The sequence below is a fragment of the Xenopus tropicalis genome, chromosome 7, assembly GCF_000004195.4.
Source record: "Xenopus tropicalis strain Nigerian chromosome 7, UCB_Xtro_10.0, whole genome shotgun sequence".
NCBI lineage: Eukaryota > Metazoa > Chordata > Amphibia > Anura > Pipidae > Xenopus > Xenopus tropicalis.
Genome location: NC_030683.2, coordinates 86,144,594 through 86,162,295, shown reverse-complemented (window position 1 = coordinate 86,162,295; position 17,702 = coordinate 86,144,594). Strand labels below are relative to the sequence as shown.

At 35.2% G+C, this 17,702-nt stretch overlaps 1 protein-coding gene across 1 annotated transcript in view; it reads right to left on the bottom strand.

Annotated features, from left to right (window-relative positions):
- The window catches only part of drd2 (dopamine receptor D2), a 146,773-nt gene extending 136,644 nt beyond the window's left edge, over positions 1-10,129 (bottom strand). Inside the window, exon 1 of the mRNA XM_031906502.1 lies at positions 9,196-10,129. The gene's annotated coding sequence lies outside the window, so the exon portion shown is untranslated. The remainder of the gene's footprint in view (positions 1-9,195) is intronic.
- Between the last annotated feature and the right edge of the window lie 7,573 nt (positions 10,130-17,702).

The following is a 17,702-nucleotide window of genomic DNA, read 5'->3' as shown; positions in this document are numbered from 1 at the left end:
TTTCAAACATGAAGGGAAGATTATTCTTTGCTGACACTGGGACAGCTCTGCGTTCACCCTCTTTTATGCATGTATATCTAAATACATATTTGAAGAAGTATTTTTTTTTTGTTTTAATGTCATGTCATGCTCTAAACTAAATAATAATAATTTTAAGGCAGTTTGGTGCATTCAGGGCCATGCAGATATAAGGAAAAAGTAGTTTGACATTTCCTGGGAAAGATGTAATTTCCTTCTCATATACACACCATTATTTTGGATGAAAAAGGGTGATCTATATATATGCTATGAAGACATTTTAGTAGGTCAGTTTCACAGTAACCCTTATTGAATTAAGGTCAAATGATCTGCATAGCATATCTGGATATCTACTTTAGGAGCAAGCTTTATTATTAATGCATTATTATTGTTGTACTCTAGTGCCTGGAACCAGTCTTCTTTCATGTTTTTAGTGCCCGAGGGTTTACTAGGTTTCTAAATGGTTTAAGGGTCATTCATTGGTAGCAGGGTGGACAGTTGAACAAGCTGCAACTTGAAAAGTGCCTGGACTTTCACTAGATATGGTTTGGAAAACATAGAATATTTGCCCTTTAGTTTTAAGAAAGCTTGAAGCTAGATCTTTTGAGTATAGAGTTTGGGGGCCTATGCGGATATGTTGTAGAGCTAAAAGCTTAGAAGATGAGTTGACCTGGGCTACAACTGCTACAGAATGAATCTTTTTATTACTTAAAAAAACAGATGGACAGTGCTGATAATATACTATTAAACTGCAGAAACATTTAACCAAAGTGGTGATGGACAGTATGAGACAACAGCTTGATCTTTGTACTTAAGATGTTTGAGTCTTCCTTTTTTATGAGGTTGTCTTATACTGGGGTTTAACGCCATACTATATTTCTAACATTACCCAGTGTTACACAGCATGATGGCTATTGTTGACACCTAGTTTTCTAGTTTGTTTTGGTCACTCTCCAAAAATAACTCCAGATCACCAAAAATAACTTTGAATGTGTACTTTTACATTTACCTGCTCATTCAGTTATTATAAAAATAGACGTAAAAATCAGTTTTGCCCAGGGAAGAGAAAACTTAAATGTAACATGTGCATTTAGAAGTGTTGCAGGGATTCTCTTGTAAAAGAATTTAGGTGCCACCTGCTGACATTTCAAGGGTGTATAGGGTGGTACTTTTTCATCCAAATCCTGGCATATATTCTAGACTATTACATCTAACATTCTGAGCCATCCATGACATACTGATTTCTAATGGAATATCAGGAATGCTTAACAAATTAATGCTGTTTTTCCCCCAAAAAGTTTGCCTTTTATTATGATTCAAAGTACTGTAAGTATGTTTAGGAAACCATACTTTGTATGGCACCATTAGTGCTACTGATCTGTATCAGGCCAGTATTCAGAGATAACGAGAGTTTTGGTAGATCTATCCCTGTATAACAATAAGTACCTGTTACCCATCTATTCAAATGCTTGAACACATGAAACAAGATTTGTAACAGTATATTCAAGGTTTGACAAGCTGTTATATCAGTAATGCCGGCAGGTTGTTAACAGTTGACCATCTTTATTTCTTACACACAGAGACTAGCTTCCCAGTCTCCTCCCACTATTTCCCAAGGCTTCAACATTCTAATATCCTTCAAAAGCCTATAACTTTATAAAACATAACACAGCTTATGCATATACATAACACCAGCTGCAATTGTAACTTTGTAGTTCTTGTAATTATCCCACTGCTTCTGTCCACAAAGTATAATTGTAAAAGTTGTGGATACAAGCAAACGAAATTTTGCTGCAAAGTTTTTATTCCCACAACATATTTAACAAGGCTTATATTACTATAGTCTTGTGTATAACATCACTGAAAAAGAATATCTGTGTCTAAACCTTAATAGATCAGGACTACTATGTAATTCACATACACTATCTCTGTACCACTACATGCTGAAATAATATATACACCAAAAAAGCACTGGCATATATGTAAATGTTTCCAAACTAGCAAAAGGTAAACTAACCACTTAAAGGGATTCAGTCATGATTTTATGGTGTAACCCAGTACTGTCCAACTGGCGGCCCGTGGGCCGCATGCGGCCCTCGACCCCCCTCTGTGTGGCCCCCCCACCTGTCTGGCTGATTTGATGGCTTAACTTTGTGTTAGCTTTAAATGGTATCAGTACTGATATTAACTGGCCCCCTGCATGGTTCGCACCTCAGATTCAGGCTGCTATCTTGCTACCTTCCCATTGTTCTGCTGATCGGCTGCTGGGGGGGAAGGGGGGGGATATCACTCCAACTTGCAGCTCAGCAGTAAAGTGTAACTGAAGTTTATCAGAGCACAGATCACATGTCTGTGGCACCCTGGGAAATGAAGAATATGGCTAGCCCCATGTGAAATTTCAAAATTAAATTGCAAAAAAATGTGTTTGCGTTTTTGAAAAATGGATTTTAATGCAGGAAAAAAATATGTATCCCGTTCCCTTAACATTTCCTCTTTACATTTTATGTAATGTACCATGATATCCATTTTTTGTATTTCATGCATTTTTTTTAAATCTCTGTTTGGAAGATTCTGCTTTTTTAAGGTCCAACTGCCAATCTATGAGTGGGTAATAATTCTAAAGAATAGAATGGTATAGAACCTTAGCATTAGAATGGGAGATATGATTGATAGTGTCTCTATAACTGAACGGACTGGTAATAACACAAAGCAGATATAGTATTGTTTGAGTCTGTACTGAGACAACATCAAGCTTTTCATGCTTTGCAGATTCCCTACTTGCCTACTTCCCTATTAAAAATGCTTCCATTGAAATTGACAGGAATGCAGGGGAAATTAATTTGAAGGAAAAAGAAAATACTCTGGGATCTTTGCTTTCGTGGAAGGTGAAAATAGAATTCCATTTTTTTTGTACTGTTGGTTAACCTGCATAATACAAATACTCACTTTTTTAATGGGCACAAACCTAAGGACCAGCAGTAACAGGAAGATTATGAGAAAAGATGAATATCTCTACATCTTGAATTACTGACACTTGGGCTACCAAGAACACTGTTGACTACCTCAGCTCAGTTTTGTTAAATACTGCTCATTTTGTGGTCACGTTTCATGGATTTTATTGAATTTCTATGCTAAATATTTTCAGAATCTCTCATTTCCATAATTGTTAATATTCTAGAATTATGAAGGGGGGCAGGATAAATAGGTTTGTGGGCCTATGTTATTTGGGCTATTATGAAAATTAGTTTTTTCCTGTTTACTGGTAAACCTCAATATGATTTTTTTAATGAAATAACACAGTTACAGAAAGAAATCAATTATTAACAATGAGTTGTTGACCCTTATACCAGCAAATTAGCTAATAGATATAGCACTGCATTTTGCTACATACTTATCTTCAATGACCTTTGCCCAACACATCTCTAGCACTGCCAGTATAACAATGAGTGCCCCCACCCTCTGCACCAAGAAAGAAATAATGAGTGGTCTCTCACAAATGTGAATTTCATTAATACACTATACTACTACTCTGAGTTGCTCTATGAAATGTCACTGTCATTAAACCAAGATGTATTGTGTAGAGTTGAGAGTTATTCTCAGAAGTTCAAATAAATAAATCAAGGTGATCATTAATTTGTTTTATCAAAACTTTGCATAGACTAAAAGTGAGTGTGAGCAATATAATAAGCATTTTATGACATTAATATATCATTTCATACTATTACACTATATCATACTATCATATTATATGGTGGACACCACAAAAATGTTCTTAATTCTTTTTGAAAAGAACTTTACCATTGGTTTTGGTCATGAGAAAAAAGTTCAAAGGCTACAGCATATTGATCTATTTAGTCACAAAGGATTATATTACACATTGTGGGAAAAGTGATGATCTTTGATAACTGAGAAGTAATAATCACAAAAGGCCAGCTTTACTGAAATGTGCTATTTTGAAAGCTTATCCTTTGTACTTTAAAATATGTTGTTGACATCATATGAGAATACCCTAGTTGGCTCCTATATTTATAAATTTTGTGGTATTGGAACCATAAGCTGCTTTTTAAGTCTATTTGGAAAATGCAGATAGATAGAAATATAGAGAAGCACATTTATATGGTTTAAAAGTTCTATTTATATTTTTTTATATAAATCTTAAGGTTTGTTTGGTTTAACAACCCTTGTGATGTGTTATATGGATGCTTTAACTTGCAGTGCACTGGTAATTTCCATTGCATATGCAGAGTAAGTATGCAGAATAATAATGAATTAATTCAAATGAATTACTCATTCTCTCGTTAAAACTTTCAATTAAAAGTGTTTCAAATGTGTCTTCTTATATTTACATGGGTAGCTCAAGCTCTTTATTTATTCCATTTTTGAAAACTATATATATATGGCTACATAGGTAGCCAGCACTCACGTTACATCGGTATACTTCGCCTGGGTGCAGTCCCCGAAGATTTTTGAATGAATAGAATCAAATGGTTAGATACACAGGACTTAGAATTCATTTTTGTGCTTTATTGAAGTGAACAGACTACTACAGTTGCCTGTTCACTTCAATAAAGCACTAAAAATGAATTCTAAGTCCTGTGTGAGCGGTTTCCATACTGCATTAAATATAGTGGCTACATATACATAAAAACATAGATGTAAGTTAGATGTAATCCCCAACCTTTCTTACTCATGAGCCACAGTTAATTGTAAAAAAACTTGGAGAGCAACACAAGCATCATAAAAGCTCATGGAGGTGCTAAATAAGGGCTAAGATTGGCTATTAGGCAGCCTCTATGCACACTATCTGATTACAGGGGGCTTTTATTTGGTAGTAAATCTTGTTTTTATTCAACCAAAACTTGCCCCCAAGTCAGGAATTCAAAAATAACTACCTGGTTTGGGGAGACTGAGAGCAACATCCAAGGGGTTGGGGAAAAAAAACGTTGCTCATGAGCCACTGGTTGGGGTTCACCGATGTAATACATGAGGACATATTAATTTGTTACTGAAACTCTGTCCATAATTTATATAGTAAGTCAAGCTTTAGAGCAGGTCGTGACTTGTTAATGTTTCCCAGTATTGTAAATTTCCAGCCAAAAACAATTAATTGGACAAAGCCATAGACAGTGAACCATGGTGGTTTCTTGCTCTTGACATTTAATACAAGCGAGTGTTTCTATTTGAACCATTTTGAAGCACCACAGAGGCGTAAGTAAGACTGATGTTAAATTTGAAGGGCCATGATTTGGCATTGACTAGATGCTATTATTTTCATTGCCTGTAAATAGAGTTTGAGTATGCCAGATACAGTTGTGTATGAGATAAGCTTGGTCATTTTCTTTATTTTGATTATTCATATTGCAGTTTTCATTCAAACCATAGCAACCAGATAGGTGCTGAAATTCCAAACTGAATAGTTGCTGCACTGAAGCTAAATAATTCAAAAATCTCAAATAATAGAAAGAGCAATTGCAAATTGTCATGGAATATCACTCTCTACATCATACTAATAGTTAACTTTAAGGTGAACAACCCCTTTAAAGCAATATACTGTAGCTCAACAAAACTTGCCTCCAGATCTCCACAGCCAGGAGTTGCATTCAAATGTAAAAAAGTCCTCCAATGAAAACCCCTCCTGATAAATGAAAATCTGGTTTCATGGTCTTCATTTCTACATTTGAAGTTTGAATCATTAACAGTTAAATGGTTTTTCATCTCATGTCTGATTGAAGTGTAATATACATAAGATAAAAATTACAAAATAATCTTTGTATGTAAGATAACAGTAAGATGACTGACATGCAGCATTCTCTTACATCGGTAATTACGCTTTTGGTTACATCCTGTAGAGAAGTAGTTTTATGGAGGGTTTAACAATATTTGTAATGTTGGGAGGTGGAATGCTGTTCCAAACACCACAGTGCTCCTCTTCATGTTTTAAGGGTTCAAAAGCATCCATATGTTAATTCAAAGAAGGTATCATTCAGTCTAGAGTATAACTGTTTCCTGCAAAATAATTTTAAAAACTACAAAACTGCAAAAAACAGGCTCACAGCATTATTCAGGCTGCAGTTTACAAAACCTATTACCTATCACAATTTTCAAGTGAAAAATATAATATATATTATTGCTTATACCTAGAAATGCCATTTATAAGGTAAAGTATAGCCTTTATTATCAAGAATACTTGGGACCAAGGATTTTCTGGATAAGGGATCTTTGCATAATTTGGATCACCATACCTTAAGCCCTAACAGGATAGTTTTGGATTCATACCACTTAGTTACCCTCAAGTTCAAGATACTTGGGAACAATTTTATAAAATTAAGATTATTTGATCTGTAGGAGTTGGGCTTTAATATATTCAAAGCTTTCTGGATAGTGTATAAGGAATCCCATACATGTATATGATTTATATTTTTATAGGGATAAATGAATAATAAAACAGCACATTACAACCAATTAAATACTTTTTTCATATACTTTAATGTAAGGTATAACTGCCTTAGAATAATGCACATTAATTGTATATTTTGGAACTGCAATCAATAAAGAATACACTGTACAAAAAATAAAAGAAGATATACAGTAATTTAATTTCCTATAGCAAACATATACTGTTTCAAAGATGTTAGGGTTCATAGCAAATAGAACTGTGAGCACTATTTGGACCTCTTTGTAGATGCAGGACAAAAGTTATTTGATTAACAATGAGATGCTGAAGAAGAATGTAGGGTACCACCTATAACCATAAGCTTAAAAAAAAAAAAAGTTTGTTCCTGATATTGCTCCTTGCCCAAGATTTCTCTTCCAGTCCTAATTTAGCAAAGTATTAACAAACCTGCTTGCTAGCTGTTTTGTACAATACAAAATTAATAGACTGTTTAATATGCCCTTAGGAGAATATTTTTTGCAGTTTCTAGAAATAGTTTGATCGATAGGCAGCTATGCCAGTACTCTGGTTTTGTAAAATGTATTTGCTTCTTTTCACATATAATAACACAACATAACATTGTTTATGTGTGTGCTTGTTTATGCTAGTGACTCCATTTCAATATAGGACAGAAGTAAAACAAGTAGAGTTAACTGAGGCAGCATTATAAAAATCTCCCTTAGGTATTCAAGAACAGTTTCACCACCTCATTCTAATAGAAGTGAGAAAGTCTCAAGAGAAAGATAAATGAGCTCACCAACAATTTCATTTCTTTAAATTTGCAATCAAAGCTAATGCTTTACAGGGTACACTGGGGAAAGCCAACTCGATATAACTTGGCCTAACATGATATCTTCTGTAGTACATGTTACATGTAAAACTGCGCCACAACTTGAGCAACAGTATAATTTGCCCTGTGGCACCTGAGCTGCTTGACCTCCACTGTCGCCCAGCAGAAAACAGTAACAGTCAATGTACCTGTGTCAGCCTGTCACTGCTGCTAATGCTACTGAAGAGCTGTGAGTGAAGCACATGGTGGGTTGACAGACAAACTACCACTTAAAAGAACACTTATTTTGACTGCCTATGTTGTCCTAGTATCCCCTGCTGTTTGAAAACAAAGGGTTAGCAATCTATGTTCCTGCAATTAAACTTCCCCTTTATTATTTATCTCCTAATAGCTCCATGTCCAAATCATTAATGTAAATTCAACGTAATCTTCATACAAAGAACAACGTGACATAATATGTTTTGTTTGTTGAATTATGGCAGACATATTATATGTTAAACTGGTGAACCCAGAAGAATTCTCAGCATTTTTATGTTAACACTTTCCTGACAGAAAGGAACATTTTTCTGACAGGCAAGTGTTTAATGAATTCATACATATATCAAACCACCACTGCTTTGATTGGTGTGTCAATTAGCCTTAATGGGCAAAGCAGTTGAACTTTATTCTCTCTGGTGTTAGTGCTTGGTGGCAGTGTTTGGTCTAACACCCTTCTGAATTGTTAAGCCCCAGCATTGCATTAAAATGAACTCAATTAACAAGGATAACATCCCTGTTGTTGTTACTGTTATTACTATTGTTACCTCTAACATTTACATAAATAACTAGGCATAATTACCATTTTAAAGCAAACATTGATTACAATACAGCACAAAACTAAAGTACATGCTTAATCATGTGTTATATGAAATAGGGTACCTTGCTGATTCAGGAAAACTTGACTTTATAAACATGGTATTTTTAAAATCAGGGTAAAGAATCAGAATCAGGCATTCATGGTTTGATAAAACTTTGGATTATTTTTAATAGCTGCATTTAGAAATGCTTATACTATATCGGTTATCCACCCCAAAGGAATCAGTGCTCAATTATCATCACAGGAAACACACTTTGCCCTATTAATTAGAGTTCATTGAAAGGTTGTTATACGAGACAAAAGCCATTTGCATTCTTTGCATCTTCCACCAACATAAAAGAGCCACAGTTCCTATTGCTATAGAAACCGTTGTTTTTAAATTAACTCACTTCCTCACTGTCAGTTCACCTCCATGTCTTATTAACATTTCTCTTTGCACATCGCACACAGACACACATAATTATGAGCCTGTCTATATATTTGTCATTTATTAGAGTAACTGAAGCAACAACACACCAATGCAATCTATTTAAGGCATGTGTGTGTGTGTGTGTGTGTATAAGTGACATTTTTACAACGCATATAATTTTAGGAATAATCCATCCACTTTGATCTCTTGTCAAACTTGATCTATGAACAGAGACAGACAGACACAGGGAGAGACATACACATCGAGGAAAGAGAGAAGGAGATTTAAAAAAAATCTGTCTGAGTGTGATTTGTGTGCATCTGGATGTGATAATGTATGACCCAGTAGTAAACTATTCAGTGAGAATGTTTTCCTCACTAAATGACAATGAGTCACTTACTGTTAATGCTTTATGTTTACTTATTGTGAGATGATGGAGATGAACCTCATTTAAGACATTCTGACCCTTTCCACAACTAGAAGTAATGGTTTTTAAACATATCAAGGTATTTAATGAAAAGAAGCAGCATTACAGATAAATAATTTATCATTTGATTAGTGAAGATGAACTTAATTTATTGTTTAATGGCATACATTTATAGAATGCTGCAAATTTTTAGCATTAACACATAAGTAGCATTTTTTATCATGCAAAGAAACATTAGCTCATCAGCAGTATGTTTTCTTACCTTCAAGCCATAAGACTCATCTGATATATTGCTTTACAGTAAAGCCACCGGTAGATCCACAACTGTTTTCCTGATCTTTAAGTTCAGCACCTTCTTTAGAGAGTTTCCATGGTCCTTGTAGGCAAATGTGAGCACAACCTTACAACTTATATACCTTCAAATTAGGTTTCTAGGTAAATGGTTAAAATAAGTGACTGTTTTTTAAGCTTAAATTTGGATATGACCAGTGTCCTGTAGATTAAAAGGTGCACATTCCAATTATCCTATTAGAAGTCTCTGTAGGACATTTAACACTACGCTGTGTCAGCAATGCAATTTCCTCTGTGTTCTGACTAAAAATAAATACCTGACAATCCAACGTCAGTTTTTTTTCCCTGTGGCTGATTTATCTGTGTCAGTTCAGCCAACCTCATCAAAGTTTCTTTCAGAGTCTGAATCTTGAAAAGCAGCAGATCTGTTCGGAACTGGGTTAGATGTGGTACTCTTGCTCTGAATTCCAGTTACAATTTTCATGCAGCAAAGATCCTTTTCAGACAGATTTTTCTCAGTGGTTCTGGTGTTATATTCTTCATTAAATTCAGTAGGTTAGGAAGTTGCTCTTCTCTGGAGATTTGGGGATTATATGAATTTACAGAATCAGGCAGGAGCTCTTGAGTGTTACTAGCAGAATGAACATCCAGCACTGAGGGATGGACAGCTCCCTTAAGCCCTCAGGTGCAGCAGAGGTGGAGTCTGGCTTCAGTAGGCACTCCATCTATCTTCCCAGCTCACTCATGCTCTTTGCTAGTTACTCCTGTTAGTCTTTATGCAATCCTCATTCTTCTCTTTCACTTAGTTTTATTCTTCTGGAATGTATTACACCCTCAGCAGTGATTAACAATTAAGCCTTGCACTTTCTATTTCTGTATTGTTATCTGTCCTTTCTACTGTAAGCAAAATGTTTGCTGTTGAGCTTGATCAATGTGTTGTACTCATGATTTTATACACTGATTCTATGCTTCTGGTTTCCTTGTCATCAGCACTCCCCCTCCTGGCTTGTTCTCCCCCTCTCTGTTCAGCCAGTCTCCCTTTCATGCATTGCTTTATATACCTTTCCTGCATAGATGTTTATATTATTATTTTATAATCTCAACAGGTATTGGTCTACCTCTACATTAATTAGTCATTTGTACACTATTTAATTTTGTTTAGTGAATTGCAAAATTATAAAATTATAAACAAAATAATATTTATTTGAACTTACCCTCTTGCTGCTGCTGCTTCTTCATCATCATCATGATCCCACTGTTCACAACACCAGCACAGTACCAAATATTGCTTTAAACCCTTTCTCCTTTGATTATCTGTACAATAAAGCCCTGTAGTTAAATGCAGTAAGGAGGATGTCCAATTATATACACTATAATAGGAACAGATTGGATTACTCGAGGCTAAACAGATACAACTGGTTAAAATCATGGCAGGAACAGCACCACTCTGTTATAGTCAAGTGAATTACTGACTATTTCAGAGCAATGTGTCATTGTGTATACTTTATTTGCAGCAGAATTTAAACCATGTATTTCCATTAACTGCAGCAATAGTGTAAATATATTAATTGCACTATAACAGCCAGCTAGGTTAATAATGTAGTGTTATACACACTAAAAATACATTTCCCTCATGCTTTATTCCAAAGGGAAGAATTTACTAACATGCATATTTTTCAGCTCAAATTATTTTGTGCTAAAAATTGAAAAAGTCACAGAAAAAAGTTGCAACAATTCAGAATCCAACAATACTCCATCTATAACCTGTCAAGATCATGTAAACGTCAATGGCAGATGTCCCTTCCTTTCCCTGGAAATATTTGAGTTTTAGTAAATCTGCCTCACAGTGAAAGGAGGTTTTTTTTTACCTCATTTTTATTATTGCAGCATTTAAAAGGGTAAAGGTTTATTATCACAGACCTATTTATATATTGTAAAACTAGGAACCCTGATATTTTCATTAGTACAAGCATATGAACTTTTATCTAAAAACCCGATATCCAGAAAGCTCCAAAACAACTCTGACATGTATTCGAAAAAATTTGCTGAGTGACGAAAAAGTAGCACAAAAATAAGTCCACAGTTGTTGTTTTACAATTTTTTTTGGCAAAAGACAGATTCATTCATCATTAATCTGGACTAATGCAAGAAAAAATGGTTACATGTACTAAACATAAGAACCATGTCTATAAGACTATGATGTGATGATATCATACCCCTGATAAACTACATAAGCTTTTCCCTATCCATCCAAATGCTACCCAAACTGTGAAGCATGAGGCACTTTTGACTATACATTCTGGAACTATCCCTCAATCCAATCCTTTGGCAGTCATTTCCAGAACTTTCAAAAAAAATCACAGGCTTGGGCAACCAAATCCTTATTAAAGCTAGAGTAGCAATATCTAGCAGATGGAAAGCCCCAGATCCCACAACTCTGACAAACATCATACAGAGTAAACTGCAACAAGGAATTTAAAGCAGCTATTGCAGCAACACAAAACACCCCAATTTTAGGAAATCCGGTGTGTATAGGAATATCAAGACTTTTCCAATCTCACCCAAAGCCATGGAATATAGGAAAAAGGAAATAGCTGCATTCTCATTTTGTGAACATCAGCATTATCATCATCAGGCATATTTATGTTAATATAGTACTTTTCTATAATATTGTGTTAAAAATATTTATTGTTTATAAGTAATGCATCTAATTAGTCTGGGATTCTAATTCATACCAACATTATTGATAGAAATGACCCACTACAGGGATTGTTGTCTAGACCAGAATCAAATGTTCTCAGATATTAAGGTTATCCTCACCTATCAGTGAAGTTATTAGTTTCTGTACTTTTAATACACTTTCCCATGTAGGTAGTCCCCTGCAGACAATTTTAACATTGAATTCCAATTTTTCTGGTTACAAACCTGTTTTTGGGGCAATTTCAAATCTAATATACCAGTAATGTTTGCAGACACCTGGGAATGGTTTGTCAAATGTATAAGGCTTATGTGCAGACTATAATAAATGGGGTTAGAAAACTCCTGGTTTAACTTGATAATTTGGCATCTGGCAACCCCTGTATCATTTTGTAGGGTTTAGCGTTATATTACATTGACTATGTACTTTTTGGTACCAGGTGGTTAGGAAGTCAGAAGCTGCTTCCTTTGTATATAACAGTGTTTATTGACATACAGAGTGACAGTTTGGCAGCCCTAAAAAGTTGCCACTAGCTATGTATCCAATGCTAACTGGGTGTTCATTTCAATATCATTTTGTGTTCCAATGCAATGTAGTATATAAATATAATATGTAATAATAATATAATATGTAACTCAGCTCTCTAAAATTAAGTAGTCCAAAAATCCACAACAAAATCCAGACTCCATAATAGTAACAAACGCCAAGCATATTGGGAATGCAGGAAACATTCTGAACCTGCATCTGGATGTTGCTAGCTTTGTCAGTATACATTTGGTGGCAATAAAATTTCCCTGCGTTTACAAGGCCCTGACCTCTGTTCCCGATTTCTGTATAGGCCCTGTGTTATGGTTACTAAAATGCACAAAGAATACATGTTACACACACACACATAATATAGTGTGAAGCTGGTCAATGAATTTTGAACAGCTTTCCTAGATGCACAATCCTTGAACAAAAGTGTTACCATAAATAGCGGCCAAGATTTCCTGTCAATACAATCTGATACAATGTATTAGGGATGTACCGAATCCAGAATTTGGTTCGGTATTTGGCCAGGATTCTGAATTTTTTGGCATGGCTCGGATTCGGGTTAATGTCGCCGTATAATCACAGAAGTGTAACATTTTTTGCTGTGAGATTTAACCCTTCCAACGAGATTTAACCCTTCCAAATCCTAATTAGCATATGCTAATCAGGATTCGGTTCAGTATTCGGCCGAATCCCTTAGCATGGATTCGGGAGTTCGGCCGAACCTGAAAAACTGGGTTTGGTGCATACCTACAATGTATTATAGACTTGCGTACTGTACTCCATTTATAACACACATATATACACAGTGGTGCAATGTTTAGTATCTCTGCCCTTTTTCACTGTGGTCCAAGGGTGCAGTCCAGCCAGTTCCTATCTGTGAGGAGCTAGACATGTCTAAAGGATTTCTTTCTACTCTGAAAAACATACAGGCAGGTTAATTCACTTTTTATAAAAACAACCAGTGTTTGCCTGTCTGTGTTGTCAAGAAAATAGATTGTAACAATCTCTGAAAAGCATTATGGAATTTGTTGTCACTATACTATATAAATGTTTGAAATTGAAGTATATAACAGTGCACATATAGCAACATCCAGCATAACAGTAGGCAGTGGTATGTAGAAGTTTTCAGTAATCTAATGACATTGCTTAGCCTTCACAGCAAATTGTATACTGTACATGCACAATGCTCTTAGGCAAAAATCCATGCATTCTCTATAGAGTGTGTAATCCAGAGGAAGTATCCAGTCAACAAAGATTTTTTTATACCTCTTATAAAATATAAACATCAGGCTAACAGTCAGGGTCATGGTAATGATTAGCCATCTAGATAACTATTTTCTTTTTCCAGTAAATCAATTATTTTTTTTACTAATATACAAAGTATTGTGCATTACATTTTCCTATGTTGTTTTAAAACCCAAAATAATTGTATAATTTGGCATAGCTAAAAGAAATACCTTAATTTTTAAAAGCAGCAAAAACATTTTTTTTCTAAATAGATTTTTGTTTTTAACTTCTCATATATTGCATAAAATGGCAGTTAAAATGCCTTTATAGAGATGTAAACAGATCATGGGAAATAAGGAATGATTAACCCAGGGCCAAAGAGAAATACAGTTTCTGGCTGTTCATACAATATAATCTCACATTCTCTCATATTCTGCCCATAGTCTACAGTATCTGCCACACACTCACAGAAACACAACATATACATTGTTTTGTAAGACCATTGTGCTTCTTGGACTAAAAGGTCCTTGGATAGACAAAGAGACATAAAGAAAATAGTTTGGAGAGTTGCAGCAATCTGCATGAAGTGGGATACCTTCAGGAATCCCATGAGAAAGGGACTCCTCAATTGACTCTTTACCTTGAGCCAGCCCACTGAAAGCCTTGTTATATGCCTTAATGAAACAACAGGAGACAAAGATGGGGTAAAATGGCCACAACATTTATTCACATTTTCTCAAATAAATAGGACAATGACAGCATAACTCAAGGTAACATTTTAAAGCTAGAATTTCATAAGAGATCGCTACTTTTGCTCTTCCATTCCTCACTGAAGACTTGAAGTTTACTTCCATAGTTGCCATTTTAAATCAGCACTATGTCATTATATAAACCACTGAGTATTAGATTGCCTATAACTACAGAGAGGATGGCCCCAAACTCTGCTACCAGCAGGAGCTGCATCTCCCACCATTTGAGAAGTTCAGCAGCCCTGCTGCTGGCCCTGAATCTGCAGCGTCTCTATGATAGGAAATCCAAGCAGGCTGTCACCTAGCATAAGCAGTAGTATCTATAAATCTGTATCTATCAGTCTGCCGTGCAGTCACAGAAGAGAACCTCCTTTCTCCCTCTGCAGTACTTTGCCAAGGTCCTACCATTGCTGTGACAAATAAAACTTTAAATACATTATCATATATCTACTGTTGTGATCCAGAGGAAGGCAAAAAATGCAACCTGAAGCCAGTGCCAATTATGCCTCAAAAGGGAAAAAAATTCCTGACCCCAATGGCAATCAGAAACATTAACAATGCTGACTCGCAAGTTTATACTGTATAGAGATGCAGAAACCACAATAAATCAATGTATTCAGGAAAACATCCACATTCAGTTAATAGATAATATGAGAACATAAAAAAATAAATCCTGACATTTTTGCAAAATAAGCAAAAAAGGGGAGGTTGGGTATCTACCTGCTCAGACAATAAGGAAGTGAGTGTTTCTTCCTCTGACATCACATCCCTCCCTTTCTCCACCCCCTGGCCCAGCTATCTTCTGCCTTAACTCTTTCCTTCTCACCTTATCTCAGCTACACCCAATTCTGCCAATCTCTGAACATTAACCAGTGTAATCTGGCTGCTGGTCATTCAGATCCCTTGTCATGAAGCCCCTGTGCTTATAGCTCCAGGGCTTTCCTTTATCAAGAAAGCTCCAAATTACAAGAAGACCATCTCCCATAGAGTTTATTTTAAGCCAGTAATTCTAATTTTTAAAAATGATTTAATTTTTTTCTGAAATAATAAAACAGTAGCTTGTACTTGATCGTAAATATTCTGCAAGAATTCATATTGGTGGAAAAACAATCCTATTGGGTTTATTTCATTGTTTTTAGCAGACAAAGTATGGTAATCCAAATTACAGAAAGATCCCTTATCCGGAAAACTCCAGGTCTCAACCATTCAGGATAACTGATCCTATACCGTTTCCCAATAGTGATAAGCTATTTTCACTCCATGTTCTCTGGAATTTATTGCTTTAACATATCATATATTTCATAATGGCAAAACCAAGTTCTGTCCATGAAGAGATAGGTACTTGTATATACGTTGCCATTGTTTATTTACATTCTATATAATTATGGTAGATGTTTATTTAGTGAATGATATATATTGATCCATAGTGTTATCTCAACACACTTTTGTGTAAAATTCCATTTATCCTGGCGTGTTAATTACATCAGGTAACTCAGGATGACAGGAAATTTTGACTATCCCACAAGGCATATTTAGTTAGAAGATAAACGTGACTACATCTGCAGATGAAATGTTTTCAATACCTGCCACTGATAATAGCTCAGTCTAAATGAATCATTAGAAGGAACAGAGGGAATGGTTGCAGATTTGATAAATTTCCTTTCAAACACAGATCAACAAACTCATGTGCAAGCAGTAATTACATGTTATATTAGCATTGTCAGTCTATAAGCAATGTTAGACATGGAAGTGCCCCTTACTGAATAACATTAACTAACACACTCATGCTCGATTATGTGTATAATATAGTGAATAGAGTACCCCTATTCACTATAATATACACATAATCGAGCATGTAAAATATAAGGATAAACTGTGAGTATATACGAGTGCTTATATACAGGTGCTTATATACAGGTCATGACTTCTAATATGCTCATTTTTAAAGGTGGGGTACACAAAAAACAACAGGTGACGCCACCAAGCACTACACAAACAAAAAAATCTTCAGATAAAAGACCTTAGAGGAATATTTTTGCACAACTTCAGGAAAATTTTGCTGCAAAAATGTGTGACATTAAAAAATCTCTGTAGCCTGTAGACTCCAATGCATGGGAAAAGCTGCCACAAAAAAAGCCACCAAGAAAAAATGTCCATTGACTTCAATGTGTTGTGAAATCTTCCTGTGTTTCTGCTAATTTTTTAGGGGAACAACTCACTCATCGCTACTTGTAATAATTATAGAGCAGAATGATTTAGATAGCTATAAAATTCTGCACTTGGCTAATGGCTAAAAATCTGGAAAGATCCTAATTCTAAGTAAGCTTTTCTGCCTGAGGTTTCTCCCTTGTTGTTTTTTTAAGAGAGTCTGCGTGGAGAGAAGAATTAGATTTATTTTCTTCCGAAACAAACAGGCAATAAGTAACTTCACTATACCTATACCAGTCTAGGTAAGAACCATGTATTGTGTAACGTGATGTGCTCTAATACAGTACATACATGCTGCCATTCTCCTTTCTGCATATAACTGTGTGGAACAGAAGATGAGGCCATGCAGACAAAGGTTTGGAAAATTACTTTGTGCAGTGCTGCTGACATGAATGATAAAATGATGTAGAGCCAGCCTAAGGGAAAGTTTATCTAAATAATATTTTATTCAGAAAGCAAGTAAATATTTTATTCATACAAAAACAAGGTGCTAACCAAAAGGCAATGTGCATTAGATGAATCAATATGCATTGTAGAGGGGTGAATACAGAATCAATATAATACTGTATAAGACAGCAGGAAATCCTGTAAATAAATAATAAAAAGGTAATAAATGTGTACAGACTGCTGAAGGTGGATCTGAGACGGTTTGTTAATACTGGAAACATTTGTAGGGTGGATATTCGATATGTTTGAGGTCCATGCTGGGATTAACCAAGTACAAAGAATGCATTTTGCTTTATTCCTGTTAATATCTTCTCTCTATTGAATTTCACTTGATATAGATGTGTACAAGTACATAGATATACTGTATGGAAGCTTTGTTAATGTAATACAAAATATGATTTTTGAGTAGTTTTTAGGGATGAGCGAAATTTTTTGCAGGGAATTTCTGCATTTCGCCATTAGTGGATTGCCTTGCAAAATGGCCACAAAAATCTACTGGTGAGCATCAAAAAAAATAAGTTTGTCGACAAAAAAATTGCCACGCATGTCATTTTTTTATGTGCGTCATTTTACACATTTCCGAAATTTTCAGCTGTTTCCCGAATTTTGAAAAGT